Source organism: Gadus macrocephalus, chromosome 6, assembly GCF_031168955.1.
Source record: "Gadus macrocephalus chromosome 6, ASM3116895v1".
NCBI lineage: Eukaryota > Metazoa > Chordata > Actinopteri > Gadiformes > Gadidae > Gadus > Gadus macrocephalus.
Window position 1 is genome coordinate 3,453,260 of NC_082387.1, and position 20,332 is coordinate 3,473,591.

Below are 20,332 nucleotides of genomic sequence, written 5' to 3' on the forward strand. Positions count from 1 at the left end.
GTTTCACCCTCAAATTCCACTTTTCTCAGGGTGTAATATTTTGTAAAGAAATATGAAAGTTGCATTCAGAAGGGCGGGCTAAGATAATACACTCAGTTTACTTATCTGTTCTAAAAATCTGTTCAAAAAGATGATAAATAACTTTGGCACTTACGCACAGTTGGGACAAAGTCACTGTTTGGCAAGTCCCAAGTCTTAGCAGTCAAGTCAGAGTCGAGTCCCATGTCAAGACAGGGAAAGGCAAGTAGAGTCCAAGTCAAAGTCACACCAAAGGCAAATCGAGTCCAAGTCCCAAACTTTTTCAAGTCCTGAACAAGTCACCGTGTATTTTTATTTAATGTTATTATTAGGCTATTGATCATAATTTCAACATATCACTTTATTGTACAGTTTAATTTCTTATCAATACAGTTATAATATGTTCATTGTTTCTGTCTTCAAAGTGTGGCATATGAGCTATGCATGGATGTCTGAAAGGACTGCTTGAGTGGATGTCAGTTACAGTATGCCACTATTTTCCTTAAGGAAATTTTCCTTACCACCTGCCTGTGTCTTCAGTAGTAGAAGCTGAAGTAGTAGTAGCTGATGTAGTAGTAGTAGTAGCTGAAGTAGAAGTAGTAGTAGTAGCTGAAGTAGTAGTAGTAGTAGTAGATGATGTAGTAGTCGTAGTAGCTTAATTTGTAGTACTAATGGTAGTAGTAGTAATGGTATTCTCTTTAAGAGAATAGCGTAGCCGGTGCATGATTAAATGTAGCCCAATAGGGCGGTAAAAAACGCCCAAACTGGCAACACTGCTGAACATCCTCACGCTCCAGCGTCAACGTAAATCAATGAGACCAACTGAAACGAAGATATTATTGAAGAAATGAGTGTGTAGATTTGTTAATTTTTTTTGAACGAAGGCAAATGGTTGAACAATTATTTAGTTATTTTTCTAACTTCACTCAGTGTTTCACTATGGGAATCGCCTAGGCGTGACCTACTACTGGAAGCTCCAATTGCACCATGTCTGTCCTTGACAGACAGGTCGGACTGTGCCACAGGGTCCCGCCCCCTGCACTTATACAGTCGACCCGCCCTCCTCAAATCATTCTCGCTTTCTTCCCGTGAGAAAGCTACTCAAGCTCCCTCAGCTCATCTAGGTTAGCTTTAAACTGCTTAACAATTCACAGACGGGCCGTCAAGGATTTCGTCGCCGAACGCAGTCATAGGCTTTTAACCTGGTTCGGCTGAGTAATAACTTCGTAAGAAGCTATCTGTTACTACACCCGCTGGGCAGTGTCCGCATAAAGGCGAGCTGCTTCTCCGGTTACCCTGTATTTGTTTACAGGTGTCACTGGTTTACGGTGTAGCTTATCGGCTAACGCGTCAAGGCGAGCTTACCACGGCACAGTACACATTAGCTTGTTGGCTGAGCCAAAACTGAGTATAACGAACGCATCACGGCGAGTGAACTCTGCGGTATGCCTTCGCCCGCCACCCCCGCCAAAGGGTTGGAGCCAAAGGCAAGGGAGGCTGTATCCCGCCTGTGCCCCGCGTCATGTGGGGCCTCCATATCAGGCAGGGACCCCCACCTCATGTGCATAGCGTGCATGGGCATTAAACACGCTCAAGCTTCGCTAGCGGACCCGCATTCATGCGCTCACTGCACATCGATGCCGGAGAAAATTCTGGAAAGGAGGCTAAGGGTGACGGTGGCTACCAACCAGGATCCCTGCCTGGCGGGTGCCCCCGCTATAGCCTCAACGAGCACCCATCAGTCCCACGCGACAACGAGCTGGGCGGACATGATGGAGGCGGCATCCCCGCTCGTGCCCCCGCTATTCGATGATTTAATTCTCGAGGCGGAACCGGGCGCTGAGGACGCAGAGGGCGACGGCGAAGCCAACTTTGACCTCCTCGGCATGGACGGAATTGAGGAGGAGGACGACTCCACTTTTCCGGTCCAACTGTCCAGACCCCCTATCGCCTCTGACGCTGTACAACCGGTAGACGGTAACCTGTACGAGGTGTGCAAACGGGCCGCTGCAAAACTAGGCATTCAATGGCCTGCAGCCCCTGATAACTGAAGGGGCAGAGAGAGACCTGTACGACGGCAAGAGGCTCCCACCAGCCCAGCCGCCTTCTAAGCAGCTCTTACCAGCAGTTCCCATCTGCATGAAGGAAATGAGCCGCAACTGGTCCAGCCCATTTAAGAGCAAGCTTCCAACCAAGGGCTGCTCAAAGCTGGAGATCCACGGGATGGGTGAGCTGGGGCTGGCCGAACCCCCAGCTGTGGAGCCTTCAGTGGCTTACCACCTCCACCCGAACCGTCGCTCTCTCTCCGCCTCTTCAGGCATCTCCCTGCCTGGTAAGATGGACCGCCTCACCGCTTCCACTTACCAGAGGATGTATAAATATGCAGCGCAGTTGGTATGCTCGCTCAATGCCATGACACTACTGTCTGCATATCAGGCTGAAATCCAAGAGGAAATGGGTCGCCAGCTAGACTCTGGGTCACCCAACCCTGCCCTCTGGGATGAAATTTGCATCGTCAATGACCTGGTCCTACGCTCCTCACGGGGCGCAGTTCAGGGCTGTGGTCGAGTCATGGGACTCGCAGTCTCGGGTGAGAGCGTTATGGCTCAGTCTCTCCGGTCTGAGTGACGCGCAGAAAGCCGAGGTCATGGATGCTGCATATGACCCAACCAAGGGTCTGTTTGATCCAGCGCTGGAAAAGATGAGAGACCAGCACTCTCAGGAAACAGGAAGGAGAGGCCTTCGATCTCTGCCTTCCCCGAAAACAGGCTCCCCGCCCACCCCAGCCAGCGAGGTCAGGCTTTGCGGCCGCCGCCACGACAGCAAGGGGGAAACAAGAGGGAAACAGGCCTCAGAAAGCCTACAGACCAGCCCACGCAGCTGGCCCACAGGCCGACCAACAGCCTAGGTCAGAGAACCCAAGGCTATGGGGCAAACACTCCTTCGCTGCTGCGGCAGCCAGGAACCGCTCTCCCCACCCCAGGGAGGGGAAGAAGAAGCGTGCGACCTAGCAATCCCAGCTTCTCTCTCTCACCCTCCCATGAAGAAAAGAAAGCATGGGGGGGGTAGAGCAAGGTAAGGTAAGGTAAGGTAACTTTATTTGTACCCGAGGGTAGATTTGGTTGCAGGTAGAAAGAAAGAATTGGCTGCATACACACACACGCAGACAACATTAACATCATCGACAGACAGAGACATAAAAGTGACAACAGTGCTCCAGACATAGGAACATGGATAAAAAGCATACAAAAGGTTATTACTATCAAAAGATAGATAAATACTAAATGCAAGCCATCATGGCAGATACAAAAAACAAGGTCAGAATAAATAAATAAAAAGATGAAGAAGGCCATACAATCCATAGGTTATTAAGTTAGTGTGTAGCTTAATTACTTACTTACAATTTAACGTTTTGACAGCTGAGGGAACAAAACTGCCTCTGTATCTCTTTGTTTTGCAGGCAGGCATTTTGTACCTACGGCCTGATGGGAGAAGTTGAAATTCACCATATAGTGGGTGGGATCCATCTTCTAAGATAGACCCAGTTAGTCTCTGTAGCTGCCTTGTACAGGTCCTTCTCAAAAAAATAGCATATTGTGATAAAGTTCATTCTTTTCCATAATGTAATGATAAAAATTCAACTTTCAGATATTTTAGATTCATTGCACACCAACTGAAATATTTCAGGTCTTTTATTGTTTTAATACTGATGATTTTGGCATACAGCTCATGAAAACCCAAAATTCCTATCTCAAAAAATTAGCATATCATGAAAAGGTTCTCTAAACGAGCTATTAACCTAATCATCTGAATCAACGAATTAACTCTAAAACACCTGCAAAAGATTCCTGAGGCTTTTAAAAACTCCCAGCCTGGTTCATTACTCAAAACCGCAATCATGGGTAAGACTGCCGACCTGACTGCTGTCCAGAAGGCCATCATTGACACCCTCAAGCAAGAGGGTAAGACACAGAAAGAAATTTCTGAACGAATAGGCTGTTCCCAGAGTGCCGTATCAAGGCACCTCAGTGGGAAGTCTGTGGGAAGGAAAAAGTGTGGCAGAAAACGCTGCACGACGAGAAGAGGTGACCGGACCCTGAGGAAGATTGTGGAGAAGGGCCGATTCCAGACCTTGGGGGACCTGCGGAAGCAGTGGACTGAGTCTGGAGTAGAAACATCCAGAGCCACCGTGCACAGGCGTGTGCAGGAAATGGGCTACAGGTGCCGCATTCCCCAGGTCAAGCCACTTTTGAACCAGAAACAGCGGCAGAAGCGCCTGACCTGGGCTACAGAGAAGCAGCACTGGACTGTTGCTCAGTGGTCCAAAGTACTTTTTTCGGACGAAAGCAAATTTTGCATGTCATTCGGAAATCAAGGTGCCAGAGTCTGGAGGAAGACTGGGGAGAAGGAAATGCCAAAATGCCTGAAGTCCAGTGTCAAGTACCCACAGTCAGTGATGGTCTGGGGTGCCATGTCAGCTGCTGGTGTTGGTCCACTGTGTTTTATCAAGGGCAGGGTCAATGCAGCTAGCTACCAGGAGATTTTGGAGCACTTCATGCTTCCATCTGCTGAAAAGCTTTATGGAGATGAAGATTTCATTTTTCAGCACGACCTGGCACCTGCTCACAGTGCCAAAACCACTGGTAAATGGTTTACTGACCATGGTATTACTGTGCTCAATTGGCCTGCCAACTCTCCTGACCTGAACCCCATAGAGAATCTGTGGGATATTGTGAAGAGAAAGTTGAGAGACGCAAGACCCAACACTCTGGATGAGCTTAAGGCCGCTATCGAAGCATCCTGGGCCTCCATAAGACCTCAGCAGTGCCACAGGCTGATTGCCTCCATGCCACGCCGCATTGAAGCAGTCATTTCTGCAAAAGGATTCCCGACCAAGTATTGAGTGCATAACTGAACATAATTATTTGAAGGTTGACTTTTTTTGTATTAAAAACACTTTTCTTTTATTGGTCGGATGAAATATGCCAATTTTTTGAGATAGGAATTTTGGGTTTTCATGAGCTGTATGCCAAAATCATCAGTATTAAAACAATAAAAGACCTGAAATATTTCAGTTGGTGTGCAATGAATCTAAAATATATGAAAGTTTAATTTTTATCATTACATTATGGAAAATAATGAACTTTATCACAATATGCTAATTTTTTGAGAAGGACCTGTATGCAGGGATTCTGGGTTCAGCTGTGGCTCTCCAATCAGCCTACTAGCCCACCTCACGATTTGGTTCAGGGAATTCTTATTTTTTAGGGATAGGTTACTAAACCAAGACACCAGGCTAAAGGATATGACAGATTCAATGAAGCAGCGGTAGAACATGGTTAGCATTTTACTGTCAATGTGAAACGATGAGTTTCCTCAGACAATATAAACGCTGATTCCCCTTTTTGTACACAGCTTCGCAGTTTGTCTCAAAGTTTAGCTTATTGTTGATGATGGTCCCAAGGTATTTATAGTTATCCACACACTCAACAGTCTGACCCTTTATGCTGGTGAGTTCCTTAGCACTGGGGAGTTTCCGGAAATCTATGTACATGTCTTTAGTTTTTGAAATGTTCATGTGTAGAAAGGACCTATCGCACCAATCTACAAAATCCTGAGCGACTGGGCCATGGCCTGTTTCATTCCCTTGTAGCAGGCTTACAATGACAGAATCATCTGCATACTTTAAAATAAATCTGTCTTCTCTTTTGCTGCGGCACATGTTTGTGTAAAGGATGAACAGGAGAGGGGACAAAAAACACAGCCCTGAGGGGAGCCAGTGGAGGAGCAGATCTGGTCAGACAGTACTCCATTGACTCGCACTCTTTGCGTCCTATTGGTTAAAAAGTCTAAAACCCATCCAACAAGATTTTTACTCAATTCAAATTGCACTAAAAGTCTTTCTGTTAAAATGTGGGGTTGAATTGTATTAAAAGCAGAAGAGAAATCTATAAATAAAAGCTGAGCATGTGTTCCTTTTCCTTCCAGATGTTTAAAAAGCATGTTCATCAGAGTGACTGTGGCATCCTCGACACCTCTATGAGGCTTATAGGCAAACTGCAATGGGTCAATATCAGACTGTTTTCTTTAAAATTTCATTTCTCACTAATTTTTCAAAAGCTTTCATGACAATAAATGTCAGAGCAATAGGCCTAAAATCATTCAGAATTTTTGGGCAGCTTGTCTTGGGAACTGGAACGGCTACCGCATCTTTCCAACATTTTGGGACATGCTGATTTTGAAGGGATTTATTGAAGATGTAATGAAATATTCGACTAAGTTCTCTAGAACACAACTTAACCAGTCTACCACATATATTGTCAGGTCCATGGCTTTTATTTGGATTTATGGAAGAGAATACCTTTTCAATATTTTCCTCTTCAATTGTGAAGTGGTTCTGGTCAGCTAATTTATGACTGAGCTCCTGTTTTTCTTCACTGAAATCATAGGTGTCAAAACGGGAAAAGAAATGATTAAGATCATTTGCAAGGTCAGAGTCTGTGTCAAACCCCTCTAAAGTGACAGTGCTTATATTCTTTGAGTTACTAGTGCCTGCAATGGCTTTCATACTTGACCATGCAGAGCCCAGGTTATTTGCAGCCATTTTATTTTCCAAAATAGTTTTATAGTCCTGTTTTGCCCTTAGAATTTCAATTTTCAAATCTTTCGTGGCTTCATACAATTCAGAGGCAGTCCCATGTTTGAAAGCACGTTTCTTAGCCTGTATGCTGGATTTGACGGATATTGTTACCCATGGCTTGTTATTAGAGTACATTTTTATCCTTTTAGATGGTATGATATTGTCTCTACAGAATGTGGCATAAGAACATGTTACATCGGCTAACTCGTCTAAGTCCCCCCCACTTGCCTCTATAAACATGTCCCAATCAGTACAGTCAAAACAGGCTTTTAGACACTGCACAGACTGTTCTGTCCAGTTTTGAATGTCCCTTGTATAGACCTTTTCCCTCTTCAGTACAGTTCTGTATGTGGGCATGAGGTACACACAGTTGTGGTCTCCATGGCCCAGAGGAGGTAGCGGAAATGATTTATATGCCTCCTTTACTGACCCATAGCACATATCAAGAGTCTTATCCCGTCTGGTGGGACATGTTATATATTGGTGGAAGTTGGGGACTGACTTCTTAAGGGAAACATGGTTAAAGTCACCCATTACAAAAGCCGGGGCATCAGGGGAGATAGACTGCAGTTTTTGTACTACGTCATACACTGTTTTACAAGCGGAGGGGGCGTTCGCTCTCGGGTGGATGTAAACAACTGTGATGAAGATCTGGGGAAACTCGCGAGGTAGGTGAAAGGGGCGTAACGACACTGATAAAAGTTCCACATCTGGAGTACAAATGCGCTCTCTCACTGTAACAGACGTACAGTATCTCTGATTGATATAAAGACATACCCCCCCTCCCTGCGTTTTCTTCGTCACCTCACTGTTCCGATCTAGGCGGTGCGGAGCTCCAAAGCCGCTGATCATCAGGTCAGAGTCCTGGTCGCGCTCGGTTAACCATGTCTCTGTAAACGCCATCACGCAGCACTCTTTAAAATCCTTAAGAAAGCGGGCATTCCCCTGGAGTTCATCCATTTTATTTCTTAGTGATTGCACATTTCCGAGGATCATAGAGGGCAGCGGGAGCCGGTTAAGCGGCATCTTCCTCAGTCGTAGCCGGACTCCTCCTCGCCTCCCCCTCTTCCTTTTCCTCTTCTCCCCTGTTTCTCCGTGGATGTTATTTGGATATCTTCGGATGAGACCCGGAATCTGTAGCGTGGTGTCTGGCACGCCAGCCGGTCTCACAAAGTTAAGTTGCAGCAACTCACTTCTGCTGTATTGCCTCCTGGCTGGGCAGGCAGCAGCGATGATATCCGGATAAAACAGGAGAGGTAACAAAAACAGCGATACGACCCAAAAAAGATCCATGTTGCTTCAGTCTAAAGCACCGTGCACAGTTTAAGTCACCTGGGATCTCGATGTCACAGACAAAAACAGACATCAAACAGTAAAAACACGATAAAACATTGACAGCCAAACAAACTTTTCCTACAGGTCGCAGCGTGCGCATGCGCCCAGAGGTCTGATCAAAGATACACAAAGTGTATCTCGGAACTCGGGAGCAAAGCCCCGAGTTCCATGGTTCAGGGACCTGGATATGTTCAAGTACTCCAGGGGCCCTTTCTCAGTCTCTCTCGCCTCACGTTCAGGGCGAACTGAGACAGGGGCAACGATTGACACAGTGCCACCAAGCATTTTCCCAGTGTCACACAATAAATCCTGCATTTTCACAACCAGGCCCAGAGCCAAGGGTGAAATGCACAAAACAAAACAAAATAAAACAATGTTTTGGTCCCTACATTCTCATGGGGAGAGCTCACGCTTCTCCTGTGCGGGCAGACCTCTCCCCTTGCGTCCCGAGGGTGACGTCGTTGGGGCGCGATCACATGAGCCCGCTCGCAACGCGAGTGGAACAGTGACGCGCATGCGCAGTTCACCCGTGGATCCTGTCTACGGTTTCCCAGGGTTACAGACTGCAGTATGCTAGGAAACCCAGATTCAACGGCGTGTTGGTTTCTATGGCCAGTGGGGATTCGGCACGAATCCTAGAGGACGAAATATCGTCCCTGCTGCGAAAACAAGCGATCAGCGCTGTCCCGAACGAGCAAGCCCAACAGGGTTTTTACTCCCGTTATTTTCTCATTCCGAAGAGAGGGAGCTCATCCCTTCGCCCCATATTAGATTTCCGTGTGTTAAACAGACACCTGCGCAAATACACGTTCAGGATGTTAACACACAAAGTGCTCTGTCGTTCAATCCGTCCAGGGGATTGGTTTGCAACGATCGATCTGTCAGACGCATATTTTCACATTGCCAATCTATCCTGCACACCGGAAATTTCTCCGGTTCGCTTTTCAGAACAGGGCTTACGAATACCAAGTAGTCCCGTTCGGGCTATCGTTGGCCCCGAGAGTGTTCAGCAGGTGTGTGGAGGCAGCACTGTCACCGTTAAGAAACGGCGGCATCAGAATATTCTCTTATCTGGACGATTATCTGATATGTTCCAGTTCACGCGAACAGGCACAGGCAGATTCTACTACGGTGGTAAATCATCTGAGGACTCTGGGATTCAGCATAAATTAGGAAAAGAGCCGTGTGGACCCCGCACAATGTGCGGAATATTTGGGTCTCCACATAGACTCTCTCTCTTATCGCGTCACACTATCAGAGAGGAGACTAACGTCTCTCACGCAGTGTCTCTCCCTCTTCAGGCGGGGAGAGACCATATTGTTCAGGTTATGCCTACGCCTGCTTGGCCTTATGGCTTCGGTGATATCAGTAGTACATTTGGGTCTTCTGAGGATGAGAGATTTTCAGCGTTGGGTCGCAGCACTACGTCTGTGCTCCCGTCACCACCTGAATCGCAAGGTGAAAGTAACACCAGCATGTGTTACCGCTCTCCGCCCGTGGTCGGTGCGCACGGTTCTGACAGCGGGCGTCCCGCTGGGGGCGGTGTCGTCCAGGGTAACCATGACAACGGTCCTTGTCAGGGTGGGGTGCGACAATGATGGGCAGAGCAGTGAACGGCACCTGGAGTCGCGATCTAGCTCAGGCTCACATAAACCTCCTAGAACTTCGGGCAGTGTTCCTTGCTCTAAAACACTTCCTGCAATTTATCCACGGCCGCCATGTCTTGGTAAAGACAGACAATTCCACTGTAGTGGCATACGTCAACCGGCAGGGCGGCACTCGCTCACTGAAACTACACGAGTTAGCTCGAGAAATTATCTTGTGGAGCAGCACCAGACTCCTGTCCCTTCGGGCGACACATGTACCGGGTGTCCTGAACAGAGGAGCAGATCTTATGTCCAGAGGAAACCCCCTGTACGGGGAATGGACTCTTCATCCACAGGTTGTGGGACAAATATGGCAGAGATACGGCTTGGCAGCCATAGATCTCTTCGCCTCGCTGGAAAACACTCAGTGCCCGTTGTTTTTCTCCCTGTCAGACGTAAGGGCTCCCCTAGGGGTAGATGCGCTGGCCCATCCGTGGCCAAACGTGCTGCTATATGCCTTCCCCCCTCTCAGCCTGATCTCCCCCACCCTAGCCAGGGTGAGAGAACAGAGTCTGTCGCTAATCCTGATAGCGCCGCGGTGGCCATCCAAACATTGGGTGGCGGAAATAGTGCAACTCCTGGCGGGCCTCTTCCCCTGCGCAGGGATCTCCTCTCCCAAGCAGGCGAGGAGTTTTACCATCCGCATCCGGACTGCGTAGCGCTCTGGGCTTGGCCCGCGAGAGGTGGAACTTGAATGCGGCAGGCCTGCCTGCACAGGTCGTTGACACCATTCAGAATGCAAGGGCCCTTTCCACTCGCCGGCTCTACAGTGGCAAGTGGCGGGTTTTTGAGCACTGGTGCGACTCGAGGCACGCCATTCCATATCAGTGTTCCATGGTGGAACTACTGTGTTTCCTACAGGGATTATTGGAAAAGGGTAAGGCCTTTTCCACGATTAAAGTGTAGTTGGCGGCCATCTCAGCTCGTCATGTTGGCTTTGGGGATAAGCTTGCAGGGCAGCATCCCTTGGTTTGTCGCTTCATGAAGGGGGCGCATCGCAAGCTCCCAGTTTCCAGGCCCCTGGTCCCTTTGTGGGATTTATCGGTGGTACTGGATGCCCTGTCTCATCACCCTTTTGAGCCGTTGGAGACGGTGGAGATGAAGTTTGTGTCGCTGAAGGTGGTGTTGCTCTTAGCTTTAACCACAGCTAAGCGTGTGAGTGATTTACAGGCATTGTCTATCCGTCCATCCTGCTTGCAGATTGCTCCGGGGATCTCCAAGGTCTGTCTGCGGCCCAATCCGGCTTTTGTGCCTAAGGTGGTTGAGTCAACCTATAGGTGTCTCACGGTGGAACTGTCGGCTTTTCACCCGCCTCCGTTCTCCTCTGCGGAGGAGCAGAGACTCAATACATTATGCCCGGTACGGGCCCTACATGTATATGCGAGTCGGTCAGCTGCTTTTCAGAAAGGGGATCAGCTGTTCGTGTCCTGGGCCACTCCCCATAGAGGCAAGCCTTTGTCCCGCCAGAGGCTATCCCACTGGATTGTAGAGGCTATATCTCTTGCTTATGAAAGTAGGGGCTTGCAGCCCCCCCATGGCTTGAGGGCCCACTCCACAAGGGGTATGGCTACTTCATGGGCCTTATTCAGGGGAGTGTCGGTGCATGACATTTGTGCTGCGGCGAGCTGGGCTACGCCTCACACCTTTGTTAGGTTTTATAGGCTGGATGTCTCAGGACCTTCTGTTTCTCAAGCCGTACTGGAGACGATCTCACCAGACTCAAAGTGATGTTTGCTGCCTGGCTGAATATGCATAGCTTCGGGAGACATATGCAATACGGGAGTGGTCTATACCTCCCATGGTGAAACACAGAGCGAAGTTAGAAAAATAACTTTGGGTTACTTAACATAATCCCTGGTTCTTAGATAACAGAGTGAGGTGTTTCACCAACACGTCCCTCCTTGCATTTACACGGAAAGAAACCGGTATAGAATGATTTGAAGAGGGCGGGTCGACTGTATAAGTGCAGGGGGCGGGACCCCGTGGCACAGTCCGACCTGTCTGTCTGTAGGTCACGCCTAGGCGATTTCCATAGTGAAACACCTCACTCTGTTATCAAAGAACCAGGGATTACGTTAAATAACCCAAAGTTACGATGTCTTAAAGGCCGTGTTGCAGGGTTTATTTTCCAACGAATTTGTGCAATTTGCTTGTTGATAATAATGAATGAAACTGTTATCCATTGTATTTAATGTTGTTAGCTATCACAAAACGGAATGTAATACGAAAAAGTAGGTACTATTTTAGCGGTTTGATATAGATTCCCCCCATTTCCCCCAGAATGCATTGCATGATGTCACGTTGGGGAGACAAGGTCCAAAGCTGCATTGAGTCCCTTGAGAGTAGAGACTAGTAAGAGAGTGTTCAGCAGATTATACAGATCCATAGATAAATACATAGATATTATAGATAGTTAGTTTATGCTTTTTTTTTTTTTCATCTTCACGTAAGTGAATGCGTTGTCTAGCCCTCCAGGCGGGAAATATGTTAGATATCTAAAACAATAAATGTTTTTGACTCAAGACATGTCGAGTCATTACAAGTCTCAAGTCAATAGCAGTCAAGTCTAATTTGAGTCGCAAGTCATGCGTAATTTTGTCAAGTCGAGTCTGAAGTCATCAAAATCATGACTCGAGTCTGACTCGAGTCCAAGTCATGTCACTTGAGTCCACATCTCTGCTTACGCATATATAATATATACCAGTGGCGGCTGGTCTTTTTTAAAGTGAGGGAGGAAGGACTGCGCACTTGGTTGCCATTGGCCTGCTTGCACTGTTGGTGTATGGTGGCATAAGAATGTGAGACTCAAGTTGTTTCAGGGTGTTTTGGTGAACAACAAAATAGTAGGGCGGGATAGTTATTTGAATAAATTTGATACAAAGCCACCAGTGGCATCACTGTAATTTGAAAGCTGGTGGGCAGCATGTCTTTGAAATGGACCACAAGGGCAGAAGGAAAGGATGCAAAGCCCATTAGTCAAATCAGGCCTACTATTGATTTGTAAAAGCAAATAAAAAAATCTGGGCCTATTTTTGCCCTCAATGACTGAAGTTATTGGTTGTAATTTAGCTATGTTTATTTTCAGTCACAATTGTTTTAAGAAAAGACTGACCAAAAGTGATGCCATTTAAAATGCATCATGCTCTGAATCATTCAACCGTTCCACACCATTTCCACAATATCAAACGGAACGGTCAGAGTAACAAACTAGCAAAAGAACGAGAACATTATTCTAGATTCAACCTGATCTATAGGCATGGTGCCTAGCAAGGAAAGTCGCATAGCAGCACCAACGTGAACTTGACACTAATGGTGGCGTCTGGTTGCCCTATCAAGATTTTTCACATCAGGGAAACCATGAACAGCCCACGTTGGAGATTTGCCATTATTCATTAGCAAACAGAGCCAGTAATGCTACCAGTAAGCCATGAGTACCTAGCAAACCATGTAGCAACCACAACACTGACGTTGCCATTACTTTTGGTGATCTCGATTTTGCGAAGTGGTCTACCTTTTTCTTTGGTCGCTAACTTAGCACTGTAACTCAATGAATGGAATGCTTTGTGTAATTAAACATGAACAATGTCCTCCGTTTCCAATGTTTCCATTGTACACTTTATTCGCAAATGTTAGAATCTCGTTATCCTTCAGATGATTTCACCTGCTTTGCGACTCCAACTGAGCAGCAATGCAGGCAGAGCGGGTTTGTTTGTTATCGACAGGGTTGCCAGATTAGGCAAATTTCCCGCCCAATGATCCCGCCCAGCCTAAAGAGGTTGAAAGTAGCCCAATTGGGTGGGAAATCTGCCCAATCTGGCAACACTGCTCCCCAGCCAGGGATCCTGCTGATTGGTTCATAGCGCAACGCGACTAGATTTTTGCGTGAATCAGACGCCTGTAAGGTCACACCCACTCAGAGGAGGACTTTCCTCCTCTCTCCCATTGAAACCCATGTTATTCACCAGCCGCCAGTACTTTTGGGGAAATTAATGGGAGTCAACGGAGGCTGAGGGAGGACCTTCCTCCCTGAAATTTTGTCAAAAGGCGATAGGGTGTGCTAATGTCCCTTTACCCAGGGAAACGAACATTATATATTCAAAGGCATTAAAGTAGTCATATTTAAGGGCATTAATTCATTATAGTAGTCTGGGCAATCTACATGTTTTATTCTCAACAATGTTAAGGAGGATCTTCCTCCCTCTCCTCAATGGAGAAGCCTCCACTGATATATACATATACATATCTATACACATACATACATATACATACATTCATACATATATATATACATATTAGTGCTGTCAAGCGTTTAAAATATTTAATCACGATTAATGTCATAGTTAACACTTTTTTTTTCTATTCTAAATATCCCTTGATTTCGTGCTGCAAGCCTTTTAGTGAGATCAGAGAGTGTTGAGAAGGATAGTAATAAAATATATTTGGTAAAATGGATATAAGAAGAGAGCCGCAGTGAATTCAACCCGGTCCACTTGACGTCGGGTGGTGCATGACAGTGGTAGGCCTACCGTAAAACTTCAATAGCCCAGGCTTTAATTTGTTTCAATCACTGAACTTCGGAATAAAACTCTTGCTCAGCAAAGATGTGAAATACTATAACATTTATTATTTAAACCAGTATGAATATTCCTACCGTATGTAGGCCTATACACATTACCAGACTATGGAATAACGCGCGCACACACACACACGCGCGCGCGCGAGCAGTGGCAGAGTGGTAATCGGGAGAGTCGGGAGAATTCCCAGTGGCCGGTTAACGTTTCGGAGCTGTCGGGCTGATTACTCCGGGGTAACAATATTGAGTTTATAAAAGTTCCTAGCAGCGCCGTCCGTCAGCCTGAACTGTGCGCCCGCAACCTCTCCCTCACTCAACACAGCCACAACAACTCTCACAAACTGTCAACTTCGCAACCAAGCCGATTTTGTCTAGAGGGGAGTAACTGAGCGGCCCTTCCCGAAGTGGCACAGCCCAGATGGGCCTTCAACTGCGATTGGTCAGAAAGACGCAACAGCTAATGACAACATTGAACTCTCGTGCAAACTAGAACAGAGTGACACACAAACACACACACACCCTTTTAAGGAGTTTTTCACCCACCCGTATCCTTGCTTGCCCCAACAAGTTTGTGCAGTGGGCATGTTGTTTTGTTTCCGGTGTAGCTAGATCCGGTATGGTGTTCTAGTTTTTCTAACGTGACTAGTTGTTGCTAGACAACAGAGGAAAAACCACAACGTTTGCCACAACCTGGTCTCACAGGAATCCGTGTAATGACTACGGACGCTTAACTCGAAATCCGTGGCCACATCACGGAAACACGCCGATTTCCGTGATGTGGCCACGGAATTCGCTCCAATGCAAGTTAATGACACTGATGTTCCGTGGCTCACACACGGATCCCCGTTTCAACGAGCGAGTCGACCACGGGGATTAATTCAAAACCCGTGGTGGTCTCACTGAAACACTTAAATTGTCCTTGATGTGTCCACGGAAGTTGCTCTAATGCAAGTAAATGACACTGATATTCCGTGGCACACACACACAGATTTCCGTTTCAATCTGTGTGTGTGCCAAAGTTGACCACGGCGGGGGCTTGACTCAAAATCCGTGCTGGTCTGACGGAATCACTTAAACACATTCTCACTCCGAACGCGTCGATTTTTGACGAACGGTCAGTGACTTTGGCTTCAGTTTCTGAGGCAAAAGGGTACCCTTGTGCTTCTTTTTTCGACGCATGGGGTTTTCAACTCGTTACAATGTAACCCCTTCACGGGGGACCCGACGGCTGCGCATAGAGACGCTATGAGCATTCATCCCATTGGCTAACGGTGGACCTTGCGCTTCTTTTTTCGACGCAGGGGGTTTTCCACTCATTGCAATGTAATCCCTCCACGGCAATATATGAAGCTATGAGCATTCATCCCATTGGCTAACGGAAGAGCCGATGGCTGCACAGAGAGACGCTATGAGCATTCATCCCATTGGCTAACGGAGGACCATGTGCTTCTTTTTTCGACGCAGGGGGTTTTCCACTCATTGCAATGTAATCCCTCCACGGCAATATATGAAGCTATGAGCATTCATCCCATTGGCTAACGGAAGACCCGGTGGCTGCACATTAACGGCGAAGTTACAGTGAAATCTGTGACATTCCTCAACACAACTACACCAACGTGTCCTTGTTAATTACAAAACATGTATGGGTTAAGTTTATGGGCATCAGTTGTCCTGTTTTGTGTTTTGATTGAGAGAAACAATCGTTTTTTTGATCAGTGTTGGCTGAGGTCGTTGCTATAAAATAGACAGATATTCCAAGGTATCCTTAAAAGGCAGCTTGGATGTGTTTATTTTCTGCAGTTTAGACTTCTTCTATGACTAATTTTTGAAAGCAAAACATCAAGCTCATTGATTTAACGAGGGAGGGTTATTTGAAACAATTTATTAAATAAATATTTGTGAGAGGTCATTCCTTCTCCTGATTTTACTTCCTATTTATGTCTAGGGTAAACCCCTACTGTCTACAAGCATCCCCCCCTCCCCATATGGATTTGGAGAATTGTTGCCAGGTCCCAGTGGTGGAGGTATCATATATATATGAAAGAGGGCATTCAATTATAGCCTACTACAATGATCAATTAGGAGGCCGAAGCCCTAAAGGAAGTGATGCAATAGGTGACTGAGTCGACAACATTTAAGTAAGCTGTATAGGGTCTCTTATATATCAAAGGGGGTCTCAAAGGACGCATACGCTTCAACCTGTGGCACCAGCACTACAGGAAATGACTCGGCAAGTGCTCCATCTCGTTGCAACTCACCCAGCGGCTCGCTTGCAAGATTTTGGCCTGAAGTTCTTCCCAGACCTACACCCTAGCCATCCAACATGCATATCTGAGAATCAGGCCTCTCTTTAATAATGACAAAAAGTTATGAGAGAAACACACATTCACTTTTTGTTATCTCATAAGCGGCGTGGTGCCGGCTCCTTTTGACCTTTAGACCCCCGACTTCAAAAACGTGGCCACAGGCCAGCTGTGTCTACACACCTTTAGCCACAAATGTACACCTCCATCCCACAAAAAATGGGGACTAGAAACTAACCTCTGTCTTATGTACATTTACTGTACTGTTGGAGGCCACGCCCTTTGCCGACCTTTTAGGGATGCTAAAATGTTTACACACATTTCCCGGGGCCCCGTGAACGACATATCTGAGATTTGGAGTTCTAGCCCTTAGAGAAAAAAAGTTTGGACAAAGCCCCTCAGAAGTGTAGCCTGCAAGACCTAATGGTTCAGAATGTGGTGGAAAAACAGTTTTTGAGATAGGAAGGTCCTACCGCCCTGAAATTTGAATACCTTATTCTAGGTCCTAACTGGGACCTCCGCACCGAAACTTGGTCCGGTCGAACCCTGAGGGCAGGAAGGGGGGGCCTGCCCTCGGGGTCTGACCGGGCCAAGTTTCGGGCAGGAAGGGCCCCCCCTTCCTGCCGTCGGGGTCCGACCGGGCCAAGTTTCGGTGCGGAGGTCCCAGTTAGGCCCTAGAATAAGGTATTAAAATGTCTCTTTTTTTCTCTAAGGGCTAGAACTCCAAATCTCGGATATGTCGTTCACGGGCCCCCGGGAAATGTGTGTAAACATTTTAGCATCCCTAGCTATCTCGAAAAGGTCGGCAAAGGGGCGTGACCTCCAACAGTACAGTAAATGTACATAAGACAGAGGTTAGTTTCTAGTCCCCATTTTTTGTGGGATGGAGGTGTACATTTGTGGCTAAAGGTGTGTAGACACAGCTGGCCTGTGGCCACGTTTTTGAAGTCGGGGGTCAAAAGGTCAAAAGGAGCCGGCACCACGCCGCTTATGAGATAACAAAAAGTTAATGTGTGTTTCTCTCATAACTTTTTGTCATTATTAAAGAGAGGTGTAGGTCTGGGAAGAACTTCAGGCCAAAATCTTGCAAGCGAGCCGCTGGGTGAGTTGCAACGAGATGGAGCACTTGCCGAGTCATTTCCTGTAGTGCTGGAGCCACAGGTTGAAGCGTATGCGTCCTTTGAGACCCCCTTTGATATATAAGAGACCCTATACAGCTTACTTAAATGTTGTAGACTCAGTCACCTATTGCATCACTTCCTTTAGGGCTTCGGCCTCCTAATTGATCATTGTAGTAGGCTATAATTGAATGCCCTCTTTCATATATATAGGATACCTCCACCACTGGGACCTGGCAACAATTCTCCAAATCGATATGGGGAGGGGGGGATGCTTGTGGACAGTAGGGGTTTACCCTAGACATAAATAGGAAGTAAAATCAGGAGAAGGAATGACCTCTCACAAATATTTATTTAATAAATTGTTTCAAATAACCCTCCCTCGTTAAATCAATGAGCTTGGTGATTTGCTTTCAAAAATTAGTTATAGAAGAAGTCTAAACTGCAGAAAATAAACACATCCAAGCTGCCTTTTAAGGATACCTTGGAATATCTGTCTATTTTATAGCAACGACCTCAGCCAACACTGATCAAAAAAACGATTGTTTCTCTCAATCAAAACACAAAACAGGACAACTGATGCCCATAAACTTAACCCATACATGTTTTGTAATTAACAAGGACACGTTGGTGTAGTTTTGTTGAGGAATGTCACAGATTTCACTGTAACTTCGCCGTTAATGTGCAGCCACCGGGTCTTCCGTTAGCCAATGGGATGAATGCTCATAGCTTCATATATTGCCGTGGAGGGATTACATTGCAATGAGTGGAAAAGCCCTGCGTCGAAAAAAGAAGCGCAAGGTCCACCGTTAGCCAATGGGATGAATGCTCATAGCGTCTCTATGCGCAGCCGTCGGGTCCCCCGTGAAAGGGTTACATTGTAACGAGTTGAAAACCCCATGCGTCGAAAAAAGAAGCACAAGGGTACCCTTTTGCCTCAGAAACTGAAGCCAAAGTCACTGACCGTTCGTCAAAAATCGACGCATTCGGAGTGAGAATGTGTCTAAGTGATTCCGTCAGACCAGCACGGATTTTGAGTCAAGCCCCCGCTGTGGTCAACTTTGGCACACACACAGATTGAAACGGAAATCTGTGTGTGTGTGCCACAGAATATCAGTGTCATTTACTTGCATTGGAGCAACTTCTGTGGACACATCAAGGACAATTTAAGTGTTTCAGTGAGACCACCACGGGTTTTGAATTAATCCCCGTGGTCGACTCGCTCGTTGAAACGGGGATCCATGTGTGAGCCACGGAACATCAGTGTCATTAACTTGCATTGGAGCAAATTCCGTGGCCACATCACGGAAATCGGCGTGTTTCCGTGATGAGGCCACGGATTTCGAGTTAAGCGTCCGTAGTCATTACACGGATTCCTGTGAGACCAGGTTGTTTGCCAAGCCAAAAAAGCGTTAATCGCTTGATTAAAAAAATTAACGCCGTTAAAATTGGTTTGGGTTAACGCCGTTAATGACGTGTTAAACTGACAGCACTAATCTATGCATATATATGTATTTGTAACATTTAACTTCAACGGAAAGTCCTCCTTAAGATGATATTTCAGATTCTGCTTCAGCTTCAGATGCCATCAAGCAGGGTCTCTTGTCATAATCATGGTTCCTCAATCCTTGGACGCCAGACTTCCGCGTCGAAAGCTGAAGCTTTCTTAAAGGTCCCATGACATGAAAATCTCAATTTATGAGGTTTTCTAACATAAATATGAGTTCCCCTAGCCTGCCTATGGTCCCCCAGTGGCTAAAACTTGCGTTTGGTGTAAAACGAGCACTAGCTGTTCTGCTCGCCTTTGAAAAAACGGAGGCTCAAGCGCGCTGATTTGGAAATCTGTGCTCATGACGTCATGAGGAATCTCAGCTCCTCCCCTTACTCTGCCTGGCCCGCCCAGAGACGTTGGCCCGCCAATGAGACTCGACCGTGCGAGCGCCACATGTGTGTGTGTGTGTGTGTGTGTGTGTGTGTGTGTGTGTGTGTGTGTGTGTGTGTGTGTGTGTGTGTGTGTGTGTGTGTGTGTGTGTGTGTGTGTGTGTGTGTGTGAATACACACACTGTAACGCAAGTGTTTCTTGTCGGTTCTTTGACGTGTCTTGTATTTCCACAACGAGACTGTCGTGGGGGTTATCTAAGCCATGGTTGAGAAGGAATTGGGGGAAAGGAACTTTGGTTTGACTCGCTGAAGTACATGAACTGCGACATGCCGCCGGTTGCCGCGAGGCACCATCGCCCGGCAGCGGGCAGCCGGCCGCAGGCAGCGCGCGGTTCAGTCGACTTCAGGTTGATGTGGAAGAACCAGAGACGTCGCAGAACCCGACAAAGTCGTTTGTGATTCATAATATCGTCTGGAGGCGCACACAATATGTTATATGATATAGATATCTATGTATTATATGATATTATTTAGTTATAGAGCTCCAGGACTGTAACGCAAGTGTTGTACACTTCCTTGTTGTTTGGATAACCGTTCTGCTGTTGGTGTGATGGCGCATAACAGACTCTCGTATCTGGTATTTCTACAACGAGACTCGTATTGGGGTTTATCTCAGCCAAGGTTGAGAATGAATTGGGGGGAAGGAACTTTGGCATTGACTCCCTCAAGAACATGAACCACGACATGGAGGAGAAAGGGATTGTTGGCGGCGAATGTCTCCCGCTTGAGCCCCGCTGAGGGACCACCGCCGGAGGCGG

General features: G+C 46.8%; 1 protein-coding gene across 2 annotated transcripts in view; it reads right to left on the bottom strand.

The window, feature by feature from the left end:
* pcsk5b (proprotein convertase subtilisin/kexin type 5b) overlaps window positions 1-20,332 on the bottom strand; it is a 182,460-nt gene that overhangs the window by 139,929 nt on the left and 22,199 nt on the right. The window lies entirely within an intron of this gene.